Here is a 26,347-nt window from a genome sequence, read left to right as displayed (position 1 = left end):
AATGCGAACAGCAGATCAGCCATTCCCTAAACTGCTCAGCACCGACCTCTGCAAAGTGATCCCACATCCAGGAGCGTTTGTGTGTGAGGACAGGGAAGCGAGGCACAGGGAGCAAGCAGCGCCCAGGCAGCTCTGCAGGGCAGGATTTGGGCTCAAAGCCCAAAGTTGGTTTGTAGGGACACCAAACACCCCCAGGAGTCTCAGAGCCTGCCTGCCCACAGGCACACACCTGCTGGTCCCAGGGAGATGCTGCTGCCAGAGCCCAGCTCACAGTGCTGGGGCTGAGCTCCAGCCACTTTGGACAGGTCTCCTTCCCCTCCTGAGCCGAAGCTGTTTTGTTTGCAAACCATCTGCTCGGCGCCCTGCTGAGGGGGCCCAGATGGACGGGCTCTTTGAAAATTCTTTAAAATGGAGCACCCAAGCACGACAGCTCCATATGCCAAAGGGCCAGCCAGCCCCAAGAGCTGGCCACGACCCTCCCTCCTCCCTCCATCCCTCCTTGGTTTGGTCCTGCCAGACCCCAGAGTGCTTCCTCACCTGTCCAGAGCTTGCAAGCCTTTCCAGAGCCCACCTTGTCTCTCTCTGCCCAAGGCAAAGAGGACAGAAGAAGGTCAGGGCTCCCCTGCACCCTTTGCACAGCAGGTCCTGCCTGCTGTGGGTTGAAAGAGCAGGGACTGCACTCTCTCAAGCTTTCCAAGGCATTATGGGGTAAGGAGAGGCAGGTGGAGGAGTTGAGGCTGATTCTTTGGAGAGTTATTTTTTGGCCCCGGTTCACTCCTAGTTTAAATGAGACACCTCTGTGATTACTCTGCACAATAACCAGGGCTGGATTTGGCTCAGAGCAGCTCACGGACAAGCTCAGTGGAACAGGAGAAAGCCAGCTGCTTATGGGCAATAAACCCCTGCCTGGAAGCACAGCTTCTCTTCCCTAGGAAACCTCTGCTTCACCTCCAGATATTCAGACAAACTTTCTTATTAGAAGGAGAAAGCAGACAGAGATTCATGCACTGTCGCAGAAACTGGGGCTTTAAGAAAGAAAAAAAAAAAAAAAAAAAAAACCAAAAAAAACCTTGCAAAACCCACACCACAATCAGATGAATTTTGATCCAAGCCACAGTGAAGGACAGCTCTGTGGGATTTCAGATAAATAAAGGCACAAAGGCCAGTGAGATTGCACTGACACCTTTCAGGCTATGCTTTCCTGCCCCTGTGCCTTGAATAGCAAATCCTCCCTCTTGCCAGCAGCCCTGAACCCCAAAGCTTTGGTGAGTAGGGTGGAAAGGATGTATTCCCCTAACAGAAGCTGACCAAAGCCTCTGCTGTTTATAGATTTGGGATGCCAGAGCATGGGAAACCCTTGCTGAGTAAATTTCATTACCAAGGACCCCCGCTGTGGTCCCAGGACACTGCTCTCACCTGTCTGAGGAATCAGGAACTGCAATCCCAAATAATGGGGTTTCAGTGACCTGACTGCCCAGCTCCTGAGCTGCAGCATCACCCCCAGACTGTGTTCTCCATAAGGATCTGCTGAGAGTGTCAATAAGGAAAGAGATTACATCGTCTTCCCCAGAGAGAGCGCAGAAAAACCAGTCAGAGCAAAGAAAAGCTGCTTTAGAGTATGAGCTAAGCAGGGTCTGGCAGGAGCATGCTGCTCCCTCAGGGATCACTGAGCTGGAGGCCAGCATGGAATGAACAAGAGATTTGGGGGGTTCAGGTCCTTCCTGTGCCTGGCTGGCCTGTAATGAGCTGGAGATGGAGCAGGGAGTGATGGAGAGAGGAACTCCCATGCTCAGCAGCTCCTAAGCTGCTCTTCTTAAGACGTCAACCTCACCTCTCATCATTTTGGGGTAGATGAGCACTTTTTAAACAAAAATCACACTCATTGCCTCCAGAAACATCTGATCCAGCGCCCACAACTGCAGCAAAGTAACTGTGAATGCTGATAACTTTATCATCCAACAAGACTCACATGAAATGCTTCTCTTGAGCTAATGATACGCTGGAGACACGCGGAGCTGAGGCGGGACAAAGCTCCTGGCTGGCTGCTAATGAAGGACCATAAATAGTGCACCAAATCAGCCCCGAGTTCCTCTCTGCAGCCCTTGATCAAGCGGCGCCCCACCAAATAATGAAAATCTCGCTCTTTTGTATCCATGCAAATCACAGGCGCCGCTGGAAATTGCCTGCATTAACGACTTATCTGGTGGGCCAATAAGGGGAAAAAAAGTATCCCATTATCTTGTCCACTTAAGCATTAGAGCAGCTCGAAGTGTTTTCATCCATTCCTGTGAGCCTCGTGGCTTCCAGCTCTGCTCCCATGGACCGTATTTCCCACCATCCCTGCTGGACAGACAGATGCCAGCTCCATCCCAGAGGGATCAGGCTCACAAGCCTTTAGGGATAAATATCATGAGAGCCCTGCTGCTGCCCTGGGAGAGCATCACAAAACCACACTGACAGCCAAAGGCAGAGGGGTCTGGCTGCCCGTGATTCTTTAAGGCTCACCAGTGAAGGATACCGTTATCCAGCTGGAATTCCACAGGGGAATTCAGGTAAGCAGACTGTAATTAACCGAGCTGGCACGATGCTGCACCCGACAGATGTAGAAATGCACCTTGAAAGGAGGAAAAGGAGGAGGGAGGGAAAAGCAGGAGAGGAGCAATGCCTACCCAGGGTCCGTCCCCATGCGCTCAGGGAAGGATTTGGGGAGATGCAGTGGCTGCAGAGGAGCAGTCAAATGTGTGGCAGTGCTTTCCTCCTCCTCCTGGCTGTTGGGCAGGAGCAAAATCCCCATGGAAATGCAGGCAGAGAGTCTCAGAAGCACTGATAGTGAGTTGTAGTTAGGCTGTCCAGCACCCTCAGGCAGACGCTTGGAGTGGGAAACAGGGAAATTCATGTTCCTCAGCTTAGGAGGCTCAAGCCACAGCTCTGCTGTCAGGCATGTCATGCTGGGCTTTCAGAAAGCAACCAGAAAGCAGGATTTGTCTGCCTGACCCCGAGCCAAGCAGCAGTAATCTCCACCCAGCCAGCTAACTCCCATGTCAGCCCCTCTCCTCCATAAACCACTTAGAAGAAACAAGCCTGAATAACTGCCCAGGGGCAAACGTCCTAGATTTGTTCTGCTCTGGTCTGGCTCACAGTAATGCCCACACCTCCAAATCCTGCGGAGGGGAACCTCCCCATCCCACCATGCCCAAGGCAAGACCTTCAAACTGGAGCTTGGACACCATTGCCTGGGCATGGCAAGGGCAGAAGAGCAGCTCTGCCCCTCCTCCTGCCCCATACCTCGCTGACCTCCCTCAGTCAGGCGCGGCTTTCCCACTTTCTCTCTTTGCTTTGTTGGATAATTTGACTTTTCCCTGCTCTACCCTGCCATCAGAGTGGCACTGAATTACAGCAAGGGTGAATCTGCTCCTTTCAGATGTCAGAGCCTGTGGTAATTGTGGCACCCACTTATATTTATGTCAACAGGGGAAGCCTTTGCATGGCAGAGAGCTCGCCCTACCAGCACCGAGCCTGGGACAGCCTCTGCTCATCCTCTCTGGGGTCTTGCTCCTGCCTCTCCTTGGGAATGTGGGCAGCATGTCAGCAAGCAAAGCTCCCTGTCAGAGGGCACGTGTTCTCCTCAGTTCTGCTCCAGGAGCCCATCCACAATGCACAGCCCCCCTGTCCCACTGCCTGCAGAGCTTCTCCAGACCCTCCACAATTGTTTCTTGACAGAGGCTTCCAATATCCCCCCAGGTGACTTCAGCACACGCTTCTTGCCCTCTCCTCCCACACCCTCATCTCAGCATTTCAAGGCATGTGAACGTTTTCCTCTGCAGGGATGTCCCATGAGGGGGAAAAAGCCATCAGGAGAACAGAAGTTATCCCAGCTGCAGGAAATTTGCTCTCCAGGTGGGAGCTTTGCCCATCTGCAGCAGGAATGGACCAGAGGACCAGGATGGGGAGAAGGGGTTTGAGGCAAGATGTCCAAGAGTTTCCCAAGAGATCACCTCCCTGTTGCCACCCTCAATTTGGGCAGAGTGACATGGGGAGCAGGAGGAGGATGAAAAGCCATATTAGTGTCCTTTGCCTCTTCTTGCACATAGGAAAATGCAACCCCTAAATCCTGCTGGAAAGGTGGATGGGGAGAAGCAGAAGCAATCTCCCAGGTCAGGCAGAGTTTCCAGGCCCCCCAAGTGTCACATTTGCTGCCACATTGCCTGTCCTCCCCCTGGCTCCTGTAGAGCTCCCATTCCCATGGCAAATGGGCATCTGGTTCTGAGGAGCAGAGTAGTGTGAAAAAAATTTAAAAAAAAAACAACAAGTCAAAACCCACAGTACCAAAAACAAACATTGCAAAAGACAGAACACATCAAATATTAAAGGAATCAAACTCCTCCTGTCAGCAAGGAGGACACACAAACTGCTCCCAGATGTGGCAGGGCTGTCACCTTCTCTGATCAGCTCAGCTTCAAACAGCTTGTCACAGAGATGTTTGTGCTTTCGGGGTCCCTAACCCCAGAGTCCCTCCCACCCTCAGCTCCTGAGGAGGGCTGGATCCTTTTCTGGTGTAAATCCACCTGGAGCTGCTGCTGAGGGCTCTCCTGAGAGCTCAGGCAGGCTCAGGGCTTGTTTCACTGGCAGCAGCAAGTGAAGTGTGGGGACAGACACACAGAGGGGACAACCTCAGAAACACCTGGTTTGGCCAAGGCAGCCCACGGGGAGGGCACAGCACCTCCAGCAGTGTATCCACCCCAAAGCTGCATGGCCTGAGGCACAGCAGCAGCTCTGAGGCTGGATCCTGCTCTCATTGGCACGGGCACACAGGGGATGAGAGCACAGCCCTGGGCTCTCCCTCCTCCCCACACCATCCCTGGCACCTCGTGCCACAGCTGCAGTGTCCTTGATAAGGGGTGGCACACCCTGGCCATAAAACAGACTTGTTCTGCAAGGGATTGACAAATGAGGAATCTGGACTGGTCCCAGTAGCTGGACCATTGCTCCAAGCACCCAATCTCACCCTCCCAGGGCACATATTGAATATCCCTGTCCCAGCTGCCTGGAAAGAGGCACTCCCACAAAGGAGAAAGCCCTGCAGGCACACTGCTCCCACCTCCCAGGGATGCTATCTCTGTGTCAGGGTGATTTTCAGCACCACAATTCCATTCCCACTCTGAATTTGACACATCACTGCCTGAGATTCGACCTCCAAATATGGGTTTTCTGAGCCTATGAACTTCATCTCTGCTGGTGGGTGATGCCAGGAATATTAAAAAAAAAAACCACAACCCACAACAGGCTTTGGAAGGTGGCTGTGTGCCAGGTTCATCTGTTCCCAAACTCCTCAAAGTTTAGTGAAATCCCTCCCTCTCCCTGCAGCACACAATCTGCCTCTCCTCCTCCCCAGACCCCACCAAACCCTTCTCTGACCTTCCCCCTTGCACAGCTGCTGCCTCCATGGCACAAAGCTGCCCTGAGGTGCAGAAAAAAGTGGGATGGGAGAGAATTCCCATGGCAGGGCCCTGGCTGTGCCTCACCTCACCCTGTGGCTTCTGCCTGTGCCACAGGCTTTTATTGCAGCAGCAAATTGTTAATGGCCTGGAGCAGGAACAAGATTGGCTTTCCCAAGGAAAAGCAGCTTTACAGCCATCCCCCCAGGTCCCATTTCTCCATTTAGAAGCCCCACAAGGGACACCAGGGGAACCACAGCCCAGGGGCTCGTTCCATTGCTAATTTAGGCTCATGAAATATTCAATAATCCCCAGAATAACCCCACAGAAAATCCGTGGACTCTCTGGGACTCCCTGGCAATGGGGCTAAGGGTAAGGATACCAGGATAGGGTAAGATGTGCTGACAAGGACAAGGAGAATCACCTTTTCTGTGCCTCAAACCAGCCCCAAACCAAGTGTTCTCTCAAGGTCAAAAAAACAGTTTTTGGAGTGTCAGTGCATTCACATCCCAAAACAGTTTTTCTGAGGAGATACCAAACCCAAGTATCTGCTCTTGGAGATTCTGCCCACAGAACCAGTCCAGGACCCCCTCCCTCCAAACTCCTTAATTTAACTTTTTCCAGAGCACAGAGCAAGTTGCTCTCTAATCAAGGGAGCTCTAATGTGGTAATGCCAGTAAATTGTAATTAATTTTCCCCCTAATTGATGCGTGGGAATATCCGGGACCCTCATTCTCCTGCCTTCAATTCCCTTATAAATATATGATTTGACAGGTTAATTTGAAAGTAAAAGTTTGGTTCTTTCCAGCAATCCAAGCAGAAGCCCAGAACAGAGCTGGCTGCCTCGCTATGTGAGGCGGAATGAGAAGGGTTGAAGTCAGGTTACAGTCGTCATCATCATCATCTTTTTAATTTCACTAATTTAATTTCTGCCCCCCCCTTCTCAGAAGATAATAAAAGCTTCATTTCACAGTCCAGAAAATTTGGCAGCAAAAGGTGACAGACAGCCAAGGAAAGATGGGGAAGATGAGTAAGAAGGGTGACAATTCCTTCAAAGTTAAAAGACGGTGCTCAGCAGCCTGGGGAAGGGCACAGGAGGGCACACAGGACACTGAGGCATTTAAAACCTGCTTTCCCAAGGTGGCAAAGGGAAATCAGGCAACACTAACGATGCAGCTCAGTGCCAGAGGTGCAAAACTCCCTGTGCCTGCAGGTAAACACACCTGCAGCTCCCCTCCCAGCTGGCTGCAGGAAAGCCAGGTCACCTTCCCTGAGCTTTAATGAGGCTGGAGGTGCTGTCTGGCCCACATGAAGCTTTTTTAGCTTGAAACTCATCAAGTCCAAGGTTGTTTTTTCCTGTTGGCCTCCCCAGGACAGGACATGGCACTGCTCCCACCCACAGCCCCAGGGCTCTTCCACATGAACACTAACTGCTCTCGAGTCCACAGGGAAACAGCTCAAACACAATCACACAAAAGGCTTCAAAATTTTTCTTGACTTGTTCCTAATTAGAAAGGAAGCATCAAACCAAATCCTTTTAATAAGAAGAAACATCCTGGGTTGATATATTTAACCTTTTTCTAATGAGAAGTTGCATTTCCCATTTTTTTCAGGAGCTCCAGTGCTGTTCCTTATCTGCCAGCCCTCTCCCTGTCATCTCCACAGGCTCCAGCCTGCAGGTCTGGCATCCAGTCAGTCTGGAAATGCCATCCTCATCCCCTGCATCCCTCAGCACCAGGGGACACAGGCTCCTCACCTCACCATTCCCACTGGAGTTACGATAAAAGCTCGAGGAGCTGAGGAAAGAAAGGGCTGAAGTCATGCCGGACACTGGCCAAGGGAATGATAAAGGATAAATAAATGCAAGTCTTAGATGAGAATGACTGGCAGAGAATCGAACTTCAATCCTGGCTGCTGAGGATATTTACTGGAAGCAGATCTGGACTAAGCAAAGCATATGGGAATGCTGTTCCTCCAGAATCAACACCAGCGCTGTCTCCTGCCAAGCTGCGTTTTGGGGCTTAAGGGACATTTTTTTGTGGAAGTCTGCAGGAAAACGTGATGAGGAATGTGAAAAATGTGCCTGGATTTATGTCTCTGTTGCTGATGAAAGGATGTTCAAGCAGTACATTTTGTAAAATCCCTTCTCCCATTTGCTGTTTTCTAACCATGTCTCTGCCTCTTGGTCACAAAACTGCCCTTTTCATCCACATAGCCAATTGCAGTGGCAAAACACCAACAAAATCAAGCAACAACAAAGGCAGGCAGAGGGAAAGACAGGCCTTTCTTGTGCTTTTTGGAGTAATCCAGCAATTTGGGGGAGTTCCAGGAAACGAGACAAAACTATCAATTTGCAGTTCCAAGGGCAGCCGGTCTGATCCCTGCCCATGCCTCCCCCAAAAATCACTTTGCCTCAGTTCAGGTTGGGGGAACTGCTGAGCCCTTCTGCACCAGTGAGGAGCTGGAAGTTTCCTGAGCCCTTCAGAGATGCAGCAGGGATCAGGTTTTCCCATCACATGCATCTCCCTCTCCCTCCTGCCGTCTCTCATAAAGGGGAGAGATGTCATCTGACAATTTCTCAGTGGGAAAAAAAAAAGGAAAAGAGAAGAAAAAGAGGGATTTTATCTACTTTAGGTTATATTTTTATTGCCAGCCGTGACTGTAACATTTGCTCTGATTACCAGATTAATCAGCAGATTGCAAAGCCCATTAAATAAAATCAAGTCGGACAGTTGAGGTGTTCCAAGAGCAATGTCCCTCAGAGTGTGTCCCAGCCTGTTTCTCCCTCATCCTTTCTCTCCCTGACATTCAGCTGAATAAAAAGACCATTCCCCAGCTAGGACAAAAGGAAAACCAACATTCCCTCTCTCCTGATCCATCAGGAAAGGACAGCACAGTATTCCAACACCACCAGCATCACCTCTCGCCTGTCCAAGTTCAATTTGCCAACGCTGCACATCATCAATTAGGGTGATGGACAGCACAAACAGGTGAAGATGTGTTTCACAACCCTCGCTGCAAATGAGTGCTGTAGATCTCCCCTTCTCCTAATGCCACCTGTCAAAGCCTCCCCTCTTCCCGGGAACAGGATCCCGCATCAAAGCACAGTTAAATGGGGTGTAAATGCCTCTTTCATGCACAGAAAATGGGCTGGTTGGCAGTAATAGGGGGAACTGTAAATGCTGTCAGTGGCTATATTTTGTTTATTGATTTACACCGTGTAATGGGATGACTCGATTTGAATCATATACACAGGTGTCATGTCCCATTCATCGCCATGGGATTTAATAACCACAACAGTGCACTGCCGAGCTGGGCTCTGCAGTGGGCACAGAAACTGCCCAGGAGCACAGGGATCCCAAACCCCTGGGGTTCGTGAGCTCACAGCAAAGCCAGAGGGAGGAGATGGGCACCAGGGGCTCACCCAGCCATTCCCCACAGTCACAGAGTCACAGAATGGTTTGGACCTTAAAGATCGTGGTGGAAAGGTTGGAATCAGACATTCTTTAAGGTCCCTTCCAATCCAAACCGTTCTGGGATTTTATACTGTACTTCCAATCCACAGCCCACTGTGGTACTGGGGCAGTATTTTAGCTCACCCTGGATTTGGCTGTGTCATTCCCTGTAGGGACACACAGATTAACCCATCCACCACCCTGTAACACCTTCTGGAATTATTAATCTCTGCTGGTACAACCCAAACTGTTCCTGCAGCTCTCCACCTTTGCAGAACCTTCCAAAGCCCAGGAACCCACAGCACCAAGGGAGAAGGGAAAGGGTGAACTCCCCTTGCTTAAACTGCATCTGCACCATCCAAATCCCAGGCTGAGTTCACCCAAACATGGCAAACCCAAGGGATTTCTCCCTTCTGCATCGTGTGCCTCTCGAACAACACAGAGGAATTAAACACTTTTGCTTAATTTCTGCAGCATCTGCCAGGCTTCCCCCCCTCCAAAAAAAAATAAGGAATCCAATCAAGAATCTCTGAGCGTGTCACCCCAGCGGTTACGATGCCAATTAGGAGAGAGTCAAGCATTCAAATGGCCAAGCAAAACAAGGCAAATGACAAGTAATTTAAACCCTGCTGGGCACTCTCCGACGAAGGCGACTGCCGTGTCGCAGTGAGCTGCGGCACTCGCTAATTAGTAACCACTCAAAAGCCTGTAAATAGCCCTAAAACACACTCTGAGCACCAACAGCATGGGCTGGTAGGTTTATCCCTGCTCCAAGGTTTATCCCTGCTCCCAGGTTTATCCCTGCTCTCAGGTTTATTCCTGTTCCCAGGTTTATCCCTGTTCATAGGTTTATCCCTGCTCCCATCACCTCTGGGTCCCACCTTCGCTGCTCAGATGGACACAGGTACAGCAGGATGATATGTCCTGTGTAAATGTGTGGCAGAGACAAAAATGACACATCCCATATCCTGGGACTGCAGACAGCCCTTCCCATTCCCAAACCTTCAGAGCAAGCCAGGGGTGCCTCTGCAGAAGGGGCAGGGTCACTCCCAAACACGGCAGTGACATGACTGCACACCCAATCCCCAAATCCTTCCTCTCCACCACTCTCTTCCTCACCACGTGAGAGGAAGGAGGCTGGGATGGCATCGTCTCCATTTTCGCAGGTCACGAGTCCCCTCAAATACCATCACTCGGAGCAATGAAGCTGTCACATTTTGTATTTTTAGTTTTTCAAACCTTATATTTCATTTCACCGCCAGCTGCTGAAAAGGATGAGCAAAAGGCCAGAGCAGGGAGCAAAAATCAATACGCTGCAGGAAGACAGAAGATCTGTTTTTATTCTTCATCTCTGATGCTGGGTACCCAGGGAACATCACTGCAAACAAGGCTGGGGGTTACTGCCCTCCTGCTCAATCCAAAAACTCTGATTCCCCACCCCAGTCATCACAGAGAGGGACACACTCGCTGCCAGGGAAGGGATTGGCTCCTTGGAAAATGCTTTCCCTACATGGGTGAAGCTGAATGAGTTCTATATGGGTGGTAGGCAATAAAAGACAGCCCTAAGGAAGAGAGGACTGTATTGATTTCTCTCCAAATCCATGTCCTCACCTGCTTCACAGACTCTTCACATCCTCCTCAGATTCGTCCTCTAACCCATCCCACACAACCTACACATTCCTATTTTCCATGCTGTCCATGGGATTCCCATTGCCTGCTCACCAGCGATCTCACCCTGACTCTCTGCTTGGAGCTGCTCATTGTCAACGCCCTCAAGTTTTACCTGTTCTCTTTATTTTCTCTTGCTCCCTCAACATTGGGGCTGAGGTCCCCAGAAGTCTCCACCTTGCCACCAGGTTCCCTCACAGCTACTCTGGCTCCTCTGCACAGGCTGAAGAGTCACTTGTGCTCAGGCACTTCATGCTCTGCCAACCTGCTGCTTGTACAGTGTGGGAACGTATTGGATGTGTCCAGACAAATCAGGCTCCCCTAGACAGGCTCAACAAGGGAGCCAGGAGCTATAGGAGCTCTCTGAGTGGAACAGAAATGAAGGGATTGGCATCCCAGGCAGCAGGAGCATCTCTCACAAGTTAAACACAGCCTCACTCACAAGTGAACCCAACCTGAAGGTGTTGGAAGGACCTCTCAGATGCAGGTAGGGGTTTTCTTGGTGAGCTGAGGATGAGCAAGATGCAGGACCAAAGGCTCCCTCCTGTTCCTGGCATCATCCTTTCAACAGCGATGTGATGCATCCTAAACATCTCAAAAACAAGCTGATACAGCAGTTGAATAGGTGGAGTCCTGAAGAGCAGCAGCATGTGATGGCTGGTATTAGCCCAGCTGGTACAGCATCCATCCTTCCATCCATCCATCCATCCATCCATCCATCCATCCATCCATCCATCCACCCATTCCTTCCACAGGGACCCCCTTTCAGCAGGAGCCTCCCCATAAATCAGGGGGTGAGGAATAAGCATGGAGCATCAGAACTGCAGAAGCAGCAGCACTGCAGTCATAAATCAGGATCTAATTCAATCTTGTGAGATGCCTCGTTTGATTAATTTATGTCAGCATTTTCTCTTCCACCGGTGGCTGCTGTCCCTCCCTGCATTGCCTCTGCCTCTGCGCTCCTCTGGACAATCCAGCAGGCTCCAGGCAGGAGGGATGGCCAGGAGGGGACACAGCCAGGCCCATTGCAAAGAGATCTCCATGGGACTTGACCAATCCTGACCTCCTGTCCACTGCCAAAACCCCTGGATGCGGTGGCTACACTCATCTGCCAGCCCAGGGCAGGGCCAATGATGTTCTTGGGTCACGGACCTGTTTGATGGAAAACACTTTTGAACACCTTCCCAACATGGCAGAGACTCCCTCTGATCCTGTTTTATTTCCACATATTGCTCTCAGCAACAGAATCCAGCATCACTGTATTAAAACCCCCCTATCTTTTAAAATGGGGGAGATGGGCTTGTTTTTCACAGGAAAACCAAATGCCTGTTGCCACCTTAAAATTAAGATGGACCTTATTGAAAATCCAGATGCTTCATCTGAGCCACACTTTCCTGGGGGAAAGAAATTACTGAAATAAATGAACATGGAGCAAGGAAATAAAATAATACCCATGCTAGCTGTCCCTGCTGAATCTCCAGTAATGAGAGTCTGATCAAGTGCTGCATAAATTAACTGGTGTCTCAAGACAAGAGGATGTAAGAGCGACATCCACACTGACCCCAGCAGCCTCAGCCTCAGCCTTGCCTGGAAAGTCCTCCCTGAAAGCACATTACACCCTCCAAACTTCTCTGTGAGCCACTCATTTATTTAGGAAGGAGGTAGGAGACAGCGAGAGTGATACTTGGGCCATCTGTTTGAGTTCTCCCTCCTCCCTCCCTGCACAAAAATTAGCAAGAGCCTGCAAGAAGCAATGGCACATGTTTAATTCAGCCCTGCAGAGGGCTGGAGCTGTATTTTGGGCTTGGCCTCCTCTGTAACAAGGGTTTAAATAAATCACTGGGTCAAAGGTGCAGAGACAGCAGACACTGATGCACAAGGACTGCAAGCAATGACCACTGGTCTTGCCCTCCATGAGCATTCCCTCTGCCAGGTCCCAGGGCCAGCAGTTGACACAGGCAGTTCTACATCTTAACCTAGTGCAGCCTGGTTAGCATCAAAGGGAGCTCAGATAAAGCTGCCTGTGAGATGCATGGCTTTGTTCAGAGCAGCCAAATCCTGGTGGGGATCAGTGCCAGGTCCTGGGTTGGAGGACTCGGGCTCTTTGCTCCCCAGGGCCTGGCAGGAGTTTGCTGGAGCACTGGAAGATCAAGCTGCTCTGGCACTGCAGAGGCACAAAACAGACTGTCAAAAATCTGCTGAACCCGAGGAGCTCTGGGCAGCCCCAGCCAAGCCAGAAGGTTGCAAACCACAGGGGCTACAGGTTGACACTCTGCCCAAGAAACTCTTTGCTGGAACCTCACAGCTTGGGTGATGGAGAAGGTGGGAAGATGGTTTGGTGGCCCAGGGACAGCTGTGCCTGCTGGGTCTCTGTGTCATGACAAAAACCTGTGGTCTCACTCACATGCTCCATCCCTCAACACAGTGCTGGAGAGGCCCAGCTGAGGACACTGTGCCAGGCTTCTGTCAGCTTAAAAATCAAAACTGCTCAGGGACCCTCACCAAAGTGGGACTGATGTGACAGAATGTTCCTACACCTCTCCTCTCTTCCCAGAGAGCTTTCACCATGCAATGCCCCAGCTAAATTCTGGCTCTGTACTGGACTACCAGCCTGGGGCAAACCTGTCTGAGCACCTGTGCCATCCCATTGTCCTTCCTCATCCTTCACCCCACTCTGGAAGATGGGGGTTATAAGGAAGGAGACAATCCTAGGGGAAACACTGCCCTTCTCTTTCCACCCCCAGCTCGAGGCAAAGAAGAGCCTTGCTCTTCCTGCTCTGGTCCCACTGCTTCTACCTCTTCCCTCTTCACCTCTGTTCTCACCAGCTTTGACTCTCTCATCCTGGCACACCATCCTGGGAGTCGGTTCCCACTGGGCTCCCATGGGGATCTGGCTCTGCTGCCCTTGCCCAGACTCCCCACCAGCAGCTCTTCAGAGGAGACTCCACTCTCCTGCTGTGTACCCGAGCTGCAGCAACTTACAGCGTTTGGAGCAGTTTCAGAACATCTTCACTGACAATTTCCTCAAAGGCCACTCTTCAAACGGTGACAAACCCGCCTTGATCTCCTCTGCAGAACAGCAGGAGACGGACTGAGCTTGTCCTTTTAATTGGTGTTACTCTCCCATTATTTCCAGGCTGGTAGAAATCCTGCAGACTCCTTTTCTGGCTGGTGGGCAGAATGGGATTTCCTTGGGACTTAGCAGAGAGCAGCACTGATAACTCAGAGTGCTGCTCCCCGGGGAAGAGATGTGAAGCCAGGGGCTTACAGGCACAGCAGAGATGGCTCTGAATGGATTGGGAATGCCATCCCCTACTCAAGCCACAGACAGGCCTGCTGCACCCAAACTGGTTCAGGGCATGCTTGCAGACCAAGGTAATTCCTCACAAACTCAACTGGTTTCCATATGTATTATTCACATGTCAGTCTTGGCTAAAAGCTGTCTGAGTTTCCAGGGCAGATAAATCTGTGCATCCTGGGAATCAAAGCTGTGATGTCCCCATCACTTCCAGGTTTGCACACAACAAAATCAGCACCCAACAATTGCCATCAACAACTGTGAGCATGCCCCAGCACAACTGACCCTGAAGCTCCAGGACAGCTTTTTCCAGAGCTGAGGGAATCAGACAGCATCCAGAAGCTGGATGCACCAAGGTCTGCTGGCCTCCCAGTCCAGTCCACTGGAAAGAAATTCCTCCAAATTTGAGCAAAATTGCAGGCAAGGAAAATCCCTTCTGTTTCCAGAGCATTAGGATAGAGTTATGTCCTCACAGGCAGCAAGGACAACATGGACTTCCAAAGGTTGCATTATTTACACTGAAGGCTCAGCCAAGTTTGAGACAGATCTGTTCATTTTAAATCAACGTAATATTTATGACAGAGCACGAAAGATTATGGGCCAGAACCTCAGCTGGTGTAAATCAACACAGCACTTGACCCAGCTGAGGACCCAGTTCTGGCTGTTGGCTTTTAAAACTCTATTTTTCTTGAGCTCTCGAGCTGCTGCTAGCTACATCTGGGCAAAAAAAGAGCCAAAAATATGGGGAAAGACAGAGGCATGTTTCCATCATCAGTGCTTCAAGGATAGTGACCTAAAGTAAGGAGGCTGGAGAGGTCCTAGCCAGGAAGTGTCTGGCAGCACATGAAACAGCTAAAATGGAGAATTTAAAGAGCAGTTGATGCATCAGGTCAGGAAATCTTCCTTTTGTGAGCTCTGCCATCCCCACAGAGTTCAGGGATGGGGAGTGGGAGTGCAGCTTCCTCAGACTCCTCATTTCTGGTAGAGCCCAAGTGCTCCATGTAAAGCAGGTCTGATTCCATAGCCACATGCCAACGATGCAGAGGCACTGACTATAGGCAATGGGAAACCACACCATCTGATTAATTAATTTTAGTTTTAGATTTGGCAAGATTTACCAGGATCTGCAGTCATCTGTCCATCCCCTCACCCCTCATATACCCTGAGCTGCCTCTCCCCAGATTTTGGAGTCTGCCTTCAAGTGGAGTTTCTTTATCTCAGTCTCAACAATCCCAGACTGACTGATGTCATTTCTGTGTCTCCTGTTGCTTCTGTGCCCTTGAGATGAGGAATTTTGATGAGGTCCAGCCAATCATGCTCACGTAACCCTAAGTGCTGCTAATCAAGCAAGCAATTAGAGCAGGATGCTTCACTTGCTCAGCCCTGTTACTGTGCATTCCCCAGCAGCTCCCTCCAAAAAACACAGTGATGGATAACAACTCCATATTATTTATTAAACACCTAATACAGCTTTAACGGTTCTGTTTACTGAAGAGTGTTAATCTTAATGAAAACAATATTTGAGGCAGACTGGCAAGGATAATTCTCTACCCTTTTATCCAGGGATCTCAAAATACAGAAACAGTAATTGATCCTCACAGCATCTCTGTGTGTATTATAACTTTTTAAAAGGGTAAACAGAGGCACGGAGAGGTTAAACGGTTTGTACAAAGTGCATTTGCTTCTCTGAGTGTTGGTAATGCAGTCCCCAAGCCCTCAGGAAAGCTAGGGAAGCATGTCTCTAACAAGAGAGGTCTGTGGCTTTTTATCCCCCTTGCCTCTGACAAGGCTGGTTTGAGCTCTGTGATGATGGAGGAGCTGAAATTTCACAGAAATCAGAGATGGAGAAGAGCCACGAGGAAGCTTCTCATTATATTAGGAGAGATCAAAACGCAGCAAGGCTCTAAACCCCCTCTGCTTTGGCACACGAGTCAATCACTGACCCACTGAGATGTGCAGACAAAACCCTTTCCAGGCAAGAGACCATCCCAAGTCCTGGGCACCTCTCTCCCCAGTATCTGGGACTGAGAACCACCAGGTACAGCTGGCAGCAGCAGCATCCCAGTGCCCAAGGCTGCCCAAGCATCCCCACTGCCACTGCCTGGGCCAAGGACACTGACACAGGCAGGGCTGGTGGGATGGGAGGAAGGAGAGTTGGAACTCCCTTAGCCCAGAAAATTCATTTTGCTCTCCTGCAAAGTCTTTTATGCCCTGTCAAGCCAGGAGAGGGTGTAAGACAGGAGGAGGCACGACAGAGTTTAGAAAACACTGCCCTGTGGCACATTCTGCAAGTAATTTTCCAGCTCTAAGAGTTCACAGGCTGCCTCTGGAGTGAAAGAGATGTCAAGGTTCATAATATTTTCCTATTTTTCAAGAAAAATACTCTTTTACCATCCCAAAGCCTTCACTATCTACTACTTAAATCCATCTCATAAAATTCATAAATCTTTCCCAAAATATCCCCCAGCCAGAAAAGCCCAAGTTAGTCTCAATTCTAAGCAATGCACAAACCCTTAATGACAAGTTCCTGATAACAAAGGCACTCAGGCATCAATCTATCAATCCACAGGCTGGCAAAAAGCACCTTAAGAGGAGGAAAGGCGGGACACAGAGCCAGAGCTGAATCACCAATTTCATTAGGACAATCACCATCCAAATGCCTTCACATTTGCGTAGGATTATTTGATTTCCCCCAGCACTGAAAGGTCTTTTATTACACACCAACAGCACCATAACAACAGGCCTGCAATGGGAAGGAGAGCCATCTAAATTAATATTGCTCCTGAGTTCCTCTGCCTGTGTCAGTGGGGACTGTGAGCGAGCCCTTCTGCATATGAAGGGCAGCTCTGAACACTTGCACCCTGTCACCAAAATATCTATGGGCTCTCATCCATATGCTCATGCACCCAGTTCTTCAGAAAGGGTTTAATTTCACCCAGGTATTCTCCTGCCACCTTAGCAGGTGTTTATTATTTAAAGTCCTTTATCTGCTTTAGTGGAACTCCTGTCCCTGAGGCCACAAGCAACAGAAAAACATCAAAACCCAGCATTCAAAATGGTGCACAGACAGAAGGTCTGGCAAATCTGGACATTCCCAACATCAGTATCCTGGGAGATGGAGACTGAAACAAATTGTTCTTAGCCCAGAGTAATTTCACAAGATTTTATCCATACAGCAAAGTCACTTTCCACCACTGAAAACGATTTTCTGCCATGCCTGCAGATATCACCAGAGCACTCTCAGCTCCTGCAAGTCTTGCAACTCAGGAGGGGAATTGTGGACATGCAAGTCACGTCCTCCCGGATTTAGCTCCCACAGCCTGGGAAACGCGTCCTCGTACAGCCCCAGAGCTGACAACCTGTTAGCACCTCACATTAGCCTGATCCCGGGTGGGATCCAACCCTGCAGCTCAGGGCTCTGCCGGCTCAGAGAGACAGGGAAAGGCAGAGACAGCAGCTCAGGGATGGATGCTCAGCAGGAACGAGGCGAAGCAGCAGCAGAATATTTACATGTGCATAGCAGCGTTAATGACCTTGCAGTTTGCACTCGTCCCGGGTCCTGACTACAGACCCCCATCCCTGCTGGATCAGCCAGCCCCACTGAGAAATGAACTCCCATTCCTTCTCTAATGCAGCAGGAAGTCTAAATAAGTGCTTTCCACACATTCTGGGCTTGTTTACAGGCAGTTCCTGTACGAGCTGTACTGGCTCAGCAAGAAGCAGCACAGCCCAGCGCGAGGGATGGAGTTATTCTGCCATAAAAGCGCCGTGTCAGGGATAGCTTGTTTGCACATGCATAGAGAAACATGCCCGGCAGCCCTGGCTGCGGGCAGCAGTGAGGGCTATCCATTATTAGGAGTCTTGGAATGAGCCTCCCTCCAGTGGGAAAAGAGCAGGTACCTCTGGCCAAGGTTTGCAGCCCCAAGGGATACCCAAATGGTGCTCCGATCCCAGGGAGGAGCCCCATGTTTTCTCACTCCTCCCTGCAATGCAAAGCTCTCCATCCTTCCTGAAGCCTCCAAGCCTCTTCCAAAGCTCCCAGTCCTTTCCCCATGTGATGCTGGAACTCACATCCCAGCCCAGCACATTCCTCCCTTCCCCTCTGTCACTCTGCCTGAGGCAGCATCTCTCCCTTGTATGTATTTTGCTGGAGAAGTTGTAGGGCTTGTCTGGCTAATGAAAAGCTGCTTTGGATCCCCCTTTGGGCTTTTCAGGAAGGATTAGCAAGGTTTCTCCAAAGCAGACACAGCAAGACAGTGTGTTTCTCTAAATACATCAGGGACTTCTCCGGCACTTGGCTTTGGCAGGGGCTAAGTGCAGTTGTCTCACAAGTTCTCTCCTTGCTCCGGTGTACAAGCAGGAAGGTGCTGTCAGGCACTGATACAGGGCTGCTCAGGCTCTGCCTCTCTGGGGTGCACAGAACAGCGAGTGAAAGCTGTTACCTGCTGACAGCTCTGCCCAGGCTCGCTCAGAACAATGTGGGCTGGGGAGAGGCTTCCCTGCTGAAGATGCTGACACTGTGCAGCCCTGGCAGGGAGGGCAGCAGAGCCCAGATAACACTCTGCACTCCACAGAGCCACCATCTCAGCCTGCTCTGTGTCCCAAAGCAAGGTCCAGGAAGGGCCACCCACTGCTGACTTAAGGAACACAAACTCCAGCTTAACTTGGTATCTCCCTGATCTCCCAGACAGCATCCATGGCTTTCTCTCAGACCCTGCCACAAAAGGAAGTGAATTTCCTGTGGTCAAGCAGCAAAGCCATGGCAGAGCTCAAGGCTGACCTCCATCTGCACAACCTCCTCAGGACACCAGGTCTTTAGGGGACCTGTGATGCCACTGGTGCCTTTCCCAGTGATCCTTTGGCCCCACACAGCCACAGAGCTGTCTTGTATTTCTCATCTGGAGTAAGTGGGGCAAGCAATTAGCCGTCTCAACAACCCTTACGAGAAGCTGCTGTTGGCAGGGGTAATTGAATGTTATCCCAGTAAAACAAGGGGAACAAGATGTGATAGCCATATCATCTCAAAATAGACTACACACAGGCCATTCATCCCTCTCTCTGGGGGCCTGGCTTTGTTTGAGCAAGATTATGAACTCCCCTTCAGAAGAGCTTCATCATTTCCACTTATTTCCCATTGGCCATGGGCAGGCAGGATCAATAAAGATACAATCCAAGAGACAGCTGCAAACACAAAAGTTCCTAATGAATTCCTGACCAGCCAAGCAGCCCAAACAGGAGTCCCATCAGCTGGGAATTTGTGCAAAGCCATCACTCCAACACACTTAAAATTTCCCCATGGAGGGCAGGACCAGAGGCAAGATAGTGTCAGGTGGCTCCCAGTCCATCTCAGAGCCCAGCATTATCCCCAGAGCAATTATTCCTTCAGACATCAACACCTCCAGCCAGGGGAGAGATTGGAGGCACAGGAAGGTATATTTGAAGAAAACACTATGGAAATGGCCTGGCAGTGTGGCCTTGGGGACAGAGAGTTGATGTGTGGGTAATAAGGATGAGTCAGTAGCCTGGATCATTCCCTCCAGCCTGGCTAATTCACAGGCTCTATCTCTGCTACCACCTTTCTCCTTCTTCCTTTCCCTAACTCCTCCCTCTACAAGCAATTTAGAATCTCTGAAAGTACATATTGTCCCATCATCTAAGCAGTTTTACTACAGGTGTAGCAAGGAAAAAAACCACACATAGATCAATGTGTTTTTAAATTGTCCTGGACAATTTGACATGTATGTAGAAGGTAAAAGTTGCACTGAAGGGGATAACTGGAGTTTTATTTCCTCTGTTGGGCCACATCATCCCATAGCTGCTAATAAGCTAAAAGCCAGACATCCAAAATTCACTGGGTTTTTTTGTAGCAAAACACATTTTACTGGTGGTTTTCCACGTTTTTGTAAAGCTTTATTTTGGAAAATACACAGCGAAATTTTCTAAGCCATCTGGGGAATGCAGGATATTAAATTCCCATTCAAACCAAGCACAGACCCGAAATCCCAGGTGAGTTTGTAAATTCCAGTTAAACTGTCCTGACTTTGCAGTAAGTCCATTGCTTCCCCAGAGGACCCCGTGGATCTACTGCCACTATTTAGGTGAAAAACTCCTCTGAGTGATAGAGATCTGTCATTTTCAAAAGCTGAAGGAACAAGATGCTTATCCCAGATTCCCAGAAGTCATTTTGTGCACATGCAGAACTGCAGATATTTCCATCCCTGCTCACTGACGTCCCTCACTCACTCCCACAACAGCTGAAAAGGGGGAATTCTTCCCTTTTGGGGGCACATCTGGTCAACAAAACATCCTTAATGGACTCCCAAACAGCATGTTTAGTCAAGACATTGATGAACTTGGTAGCAGATTGATATATATCGGCATAAATACAGAGAGCTGTAGTGCAATTACAGGGGTCTGCCAGGAGCAAGAATAAGTACAGGGGAATTTGAGCAAAGCCCTGAAGCTAGAGGCCCAAAGATCTTTCATTTTACTTAACATGAGCACAAGAAAGCCTCTCCAGGCAGTGTTAGTTCAAGGCAGAGCAGATAAAAACACAAGAGGTCTCTCATTTTGCCTTGTAACACAGAGGTTAAGCAGCATGCACATGGCCTACAGCCCCTGGGCAGAGCCATGTGCCTTGGGTTGTGGGTCAAGACAGAGTTTGCAGCTCTTTGTATTCACTCATTTCTTTCCAAGCCCTTCCTGACCCACCAGCAAGCCTGGAATCAAGTTTTAGATAGTAAATACTCCACTCAGTAAAGGTAATTTGAATGCCCCAGTGACTGGGATCATGCAGCAGCTTTTGTACCACTCCCGCTTCCCCAAAAGTTTACAAATGATGTTACTGAGGGCAGTGGATCACAGGAATCAATAAGTGCTCTGCTGCAGTTTGTACTGAGCTAATAAAAACACTCAGCACCAGGCTCTGGCCCTGCTTGCAAACACTTGGCTCTGATTGACTCTGACAGCTCCTCGGTTAAACAGGCACGGACCAGGAGAGCAGGAGATCACCTCAGCACGGGCTCCAGGGTCACAGGGCTGCTGTGCCAGCTTCAAACCCACGGGTCAGGGGGGAGATCAGCACTAAGCCAGCAGGAATCACCTGCTGTTTCCTACTGCCATCCCTCCCAGACTCCCTGTGAACTTCATTAACACTTATTTGCTGAGGTAGGTGATGGATTTCCCAGCTCTGGCCCGTGGGTATCACTCCTTCCTGCAGTAAGGAAGTGGAGCCTTTCAGAGATCTGCCACAGGCCCTTTTTAGGTACATGATGAGAAGGATTCAAGTGGCAGCCCAGGACGCTTTGAAATCAAACACCTTCTCTTCTATTCTAGGTGTTGCTGTGATTTTTTTGAATGGCCACAGTGTGCCTGCAGCGAGAGCTCACGTACCTAGCAGTACTCAATTTAGCTGTATGAATAGCATTAATTACTGAGCGATTAAATGACTTGCTCAAAGTCAAAATGAATCAGTGGCAGCGCCAGAGAAACAGCCCAGCAGTCCTGGCTCCAGGTCCTTCACACCTGACATCAGATCTCAGTGCTCCAGCTGCCTGCCTGGGTGATATTTAGGGACTTAATTGCACACCATCATCTGTCTCCCTGCTCTAAGTTTCGAGGCTCAGGCAAAGCTGATCCCCAAGACTCCAGAGGAAAAGGAGGCTCCTGTGGTTGAAAGGCTGCTTTGTCACCAGCTCCTCTCCAAAGTTAGCTGTCAAGAGCATCTGGGCTTTTGGCTGGATCGCTCCCTGATATATGAGGAGCATGTTGAACATGTGCTGCCTGCAGTTGGTACAAGGCTCTTTGTCAACCCAAGCATTGCTTAAGTGCCCATAATAGGGAACAGGTTGCCCAGCCGTTCCTCCTCCCTGATATTGATTATGGGGGTATAACACTGCACAGAGCAGCAGCAGCTGTCTGTCACCGCCTGGATATTCTGCATAATAAAGCACTGCAAGTTCCCTCTCCCCAGCAGTCATTACCTGCTGCACCACAGCAAGCTGGGCTGGTTCAGCCTTGCCCCAGGCAGCCCCAGCTTAAAACAAACCCTCAGCAGGGCCATGCAGAGTGAGATCCTTCCAGTCCAGTATCCTGGGTAATCCCTGTGGAGCCACTGGAACATTCAGGAAGGAGTTCATGCATGTAAAGAGGCAAAGGGAACAGGCAAAATTCACTCATCCTCATTTATGGCAACAGCAGATGCTGTCAACTCTGCATCAGCAGTGTCACAGCAATCACACTGATCCCTGTGTTACACGAGACTGGCACCCCATCCACTGCCCTATAAAATCTTAATGCCAGCACACACTCTCACCTCTGCTTGACTTAAGCTCTTGGGTTTAGTCCTACAAGCAAAGAAAAAAAACAAGTGGAGGTTTCAGCCCAGGCTCCCTCCTGCCCTACTCCAGCACTCCTCACAAAGCTCCCCACACGTATTACAGCAACAGCTGGAATGAGCAGCTTTTGTGCCAAGTTCAATACACACACAGAGGAACAAAATCTTTTACCAAAGCTGCCTGCAATCAGACGAGAGGAGTGAACAAAATGATGTGCTGCTGGGGAAGAGAGAGGCAGACTGTAAAGCCATTTGTTGAAGGTCACACAGTCAGGGCTGAGTCCTGAGTCCCAGGTTAATTCCTCAGCCTCACCACTTTACAGATCCCACATGTATTTGGGTTTACCTCTTTTTGAACTCTTTCCAGAGGCTGCAGGGCAGTGCTCTGTGCCTGCTGTGGTCCTTCTGAACTTCTCTCCTGGCAGAGGATGGCTCTGCTTGCACAACACTGAGACCTTCAAGCAAATGAATCTGGGAGACACTGAAAGGAAACACTGGGGCACCTTTAACCCCCTCTGCTGCTCCTAGTTTTAGCAGCAAATGGTTTCCATAAAGGTGATCTCTCTTGGGAAGCCAGACAGAGGAGTTGGAGTCTCCCAGGAGAGGCTCCTGCACCCCCACATCTCCACCCCCATGGACAGAGCCCTCCCCAGCTACTCCATATCCCCACATTTGCCCCTGGATGAAAGCACAGCTCATTTTGCCAGGCTGTCACTCAGCACATTGTTCATTACAGGGAAATGAACTCTGTTCCCGAGCGTCCGGGGGACAGAGAGTAATTGGGTTCTGTGCAGCCTTTTCACTTAATTTACTCAAGTTGTATTTATTTCCTACAGAATTAGGTTTTAGCTGCTGACGGACAAGACATCAGAGAAAGACAGAGGCAAACAGATGGGATAATAAACTTGGAGAGGGAAAAATTATGTCTCTCCATATCTCCTTTTTTCTTTCCCTCACTGTCTCAGTCATCTCTGCCACTCTTTCATCCTTTTATAAGGAACATGGAGGGCTGCTGCTAAAAAGCTCTACATCATCACCATGTGGTTTTGTAAAGGTAACCTTATTATCTAAGTTCATCCCAATATGGAAAAAAGGATATTTAGTGTGGGTTAAAACATGCCAGCAGAACAATCTGCTGAGTTTAATGAAATGACAACATTTGCAAGAACCTATTGATTGTGTTGACATTTTCAGCGAAAAATTATCAAAATGTTATTTTTGATAAGGTTGAAGTACTTCATTTCAACATATTATAATTATATCTGATATCCTTATGGAGAGAAATTCTGAATATAATATAAAAGTCAGAAGAAATTGCCTCAGCCTGCCAGAATGAATCATGCCAACCAATACCAGACTTTCTCATATACTTACACTTGGGGCAAAGCAAGACCCCAAAAGGAAGAAACCCACTTTCCACCTGATTTTAAAGCCTTTTCCAGCATCCTGCTGCAGAAAGGAAAGAGAGGAATGTCATGGGGTGACTAATTAAACCCATTATCTCTGCCCCAGCAGGCAGGGACAACCTTTGATGGGTTGAACGTCAGCATCTCTCATCTCCCATGGTCACAACACCCCTGGGTGCATAATCCTGAGGTATTAAATCCCTTCTCTGACTGAAAGTGGGATCTGAAGAGCAGCCACCAGCAAACCTGGTGCCACCACCTCCTCAGTTTGCTCAGAAAAAGGGCATGGGATGGCACAGGGGGCAAGAAGCAGAGGAAGAGCACACAGGGCTTCGCCTCACCCTGTGGCACCATAAATTATGCAGCTGCCTTCATCCATTATTCAGCATAATTTATTTTGAACATTTAGATCAGCAGCTTGTGTGAGGAAAAAAATAGAAGTGGAGGGGAAAGGAGGGGGAAAAATAGGGAATTAAGTGAAGGAGAGAGGGAAGCACTGGAATGGATGGTCCAGTCATTAATCAAAGACAGGCAGGGAGACAACAGGATGAGAAGGAGCAGCTGGAGAGACACTTAAATAATAACAGGAGCTCCAATTCCCCCAGCCCTTGAGGAGCAGAGGGTGAATGAAAAGCCCTGTGGACATGCTGGTTTAAGGCTATTAACAGCTTCAGCCCCTATTCCTCCCAAACCCAGAGCTCCTCATACCCAACAGAGCACAGCTGTGAGAGCAGGGTGGATCAGCAAAGAGTTTTCTGAAGGATATTTTCCCCAAAATACTCAGGGCAGCCTCCTAGGGGAGGACCTCATCCCTCATCTGCCCCTCTGAGCTCCCCAGTCAGCCCTGATTTCTGAATTACAAATGTTTTCTGACACGGAAGCCTCAATGTATATTGGCATATTACTCCACAACTAATAAATTGAAGGAAATAACAACTTGCCTAGCAGACATACCCCAAGCTTCAGACTGGTGAATTCAATGAATAAATTGCTTCCATGAATTTTTCACTCAAATCTAACACGCTCAAGAGCAGCTGTCCCAAAGCCACAGCATTATCAGCAGCTCTGAGGTGCTTGAGGGCAAGAAAAAAAAAATGTGACCACAATGAGCTGGGCCAAGTTATCACCATGAAATGTCCCATACTGCAAACAGGAGGTGCCCTGGGTTTGCCCAAGAAACAGCAGATCCTTTGCAAGCACCTTGTTCTGCATCTCAGGGAGCTATTCCAGTCCTTTGGACATCAGGAGTTACCATCTGATGGTGGTGTGAGATCCTCAGGCAGCAGCAAGCGATGGATTCAGGTTAGGGGTGTTTGAAAAAATCACAAGAGATTGCAGGAGTGTTTACAGGGCAAATGCAAATTATTTTCTGGAGTAAATCAATAAAAGTGGTGGCTCGTGCCTTTCAGATATGTAGGGAACCGTTGGCTTCATCTAACCAGAGCCAGTTTTGTTTGCAGCTGAAAGGAAAAGTTTTCTGTTCCCAAATTGTTGTGACACATGAGGTGCTCCTAAAAACCAGAACAGCCACAAATTTCTTTCCCATCTCCAAACAGGTTGGGAACACACTGAAAAGCAGATGATATCCTCAGTATCCATTCACATCCCAAGTGGGCACAGCAGAACTGTGTCCCAGCCAAACCCTCCAGGGCTGCCACCGAGGCTTGGTGTGAGCTGGGAAAGCACCAGTGCTGCTGAACAGAAGGGAAATTATCCCATGCATGGCCCTCCACTCCTGTTTTTCCAGACCATAGCCCTGGAAAGGCCACGTGCAGGATGGGGGAGGGCCAGGCGGGCTCCAAGAGAGCCAACAGCAAAACGAGGAGGGGAAAGCTCCAAGTGTGGATGGCTCAGCAGCTGCTCTGCAGCTCTGAGAGGGGTGGAAATGTGGGGATGAGGCCCTGAATCACTTTGTGCAGAGCACCAGGCTGGGGCAGTCAATGGGACCCAGCTGGAGATTTTAATGTCCTGGAGCAACTCTCCACAGCTCCTGCTTGGGGAGGGCACTTGCTGCTGGTGAAGCCATTTTTCAAGTTGTCACCACTGCTTTCACAAGGAATTCCAAGGTCTCCAAGTAACCCCAGAGGAAAAGATGCTGATGGTGTGTCACTGGACAGGACGGGTCCTGCCAGGGCAGGCACAGCAAGGAGCCCCACTCAGGGTTTAAATGCCAAATTGCTCTCATCCCTCTCCCCCTGACTGTCTGTCTGCCAGTGCTCACTCTGCAATGAGACTCCTTCATCCCCACACCTCACCTACTCTTACTCCTCCTCTCTCAGTTCCCGGGAAACTCAATTCAATCTAAGCTGACTTTGAAAGCTTTAATGGGACCAGATGGTTCCATAAAATATAAATGCAGGGATAAAAATACCAGCAGACCTCTGAGTGATTAACTCTGGATCTACCCTGACTGGGAAGGATTCAACTGAGCTCACTGAACTGGCAAGTTTGCCACCTTCCCCCGGCAGATGGGTTCATAAACTCTCTCTGTGCCTTTCATCTGCCTCAGGAGCAATGCCAGAGGTCTCTCCACCTCTTTATGGCCCTCCAGCCCCTTCTGAAGGTCTGGTCTGCCAACCTGTTAATGTGGCATCCAGCTCTTCCTCAAAGAGGTGTTACAAAGGAAGAAAAGCCATACAGGGTTGTCATAAAGGCCAAGTTACCAAATGCTTTAATTTGCTGCAGTAGACTATTTTGGGCAACACTGAATAGAGGAGATCCTTTCACATAATTTAAAAATATCGAGAAAC

General features: G+C 49.4%; 1 protein-coding gene across 5 annotated transcripts in view; it reads right to left on the bottom strand.

Moving 5' to 3' along the window:
* OPCML (opioid binding protein/cell adhesion molecule like) overlaps positions 1-26,347 on the bottom strand; it is a 337,395-nt gene that overhangs the window by 169,431 nt on the left and 141,617 nt on the right. The window contains exon 1 of one of the 5 annotated variants that reach the window (XM_079326624.1): positions 22,538-22,652. The exons of the other annotated variants lie outside the window; for them this stretch is intronic. The gene's annotated coding sequence lies outside the window, so the exon portion shown is untranslated. Of the gene's footprint in view, positions 1-22,537; positions 22,653-26,347 lie in introns of those variants that run through there. 5 annotated transcript variants of the gene reach the window in all.

This window comes from Erithacus rubecula (assembly GCF_903797595.1).
Source record: "Erithacus rubecula genome assembly, chromosome: 25".
Taxonomy (NCBI): Eukaryota; Metazoa; Chordata; class Aves; order Passeriformes; family Muscicapidae; genus Erithacus; species Erithacus rubecula.
The sequence above is the reverse complement of the archived record's forward strand: the minus strand, read 5'-3'. Positions and strand labels throughout refer to the sequence as shown.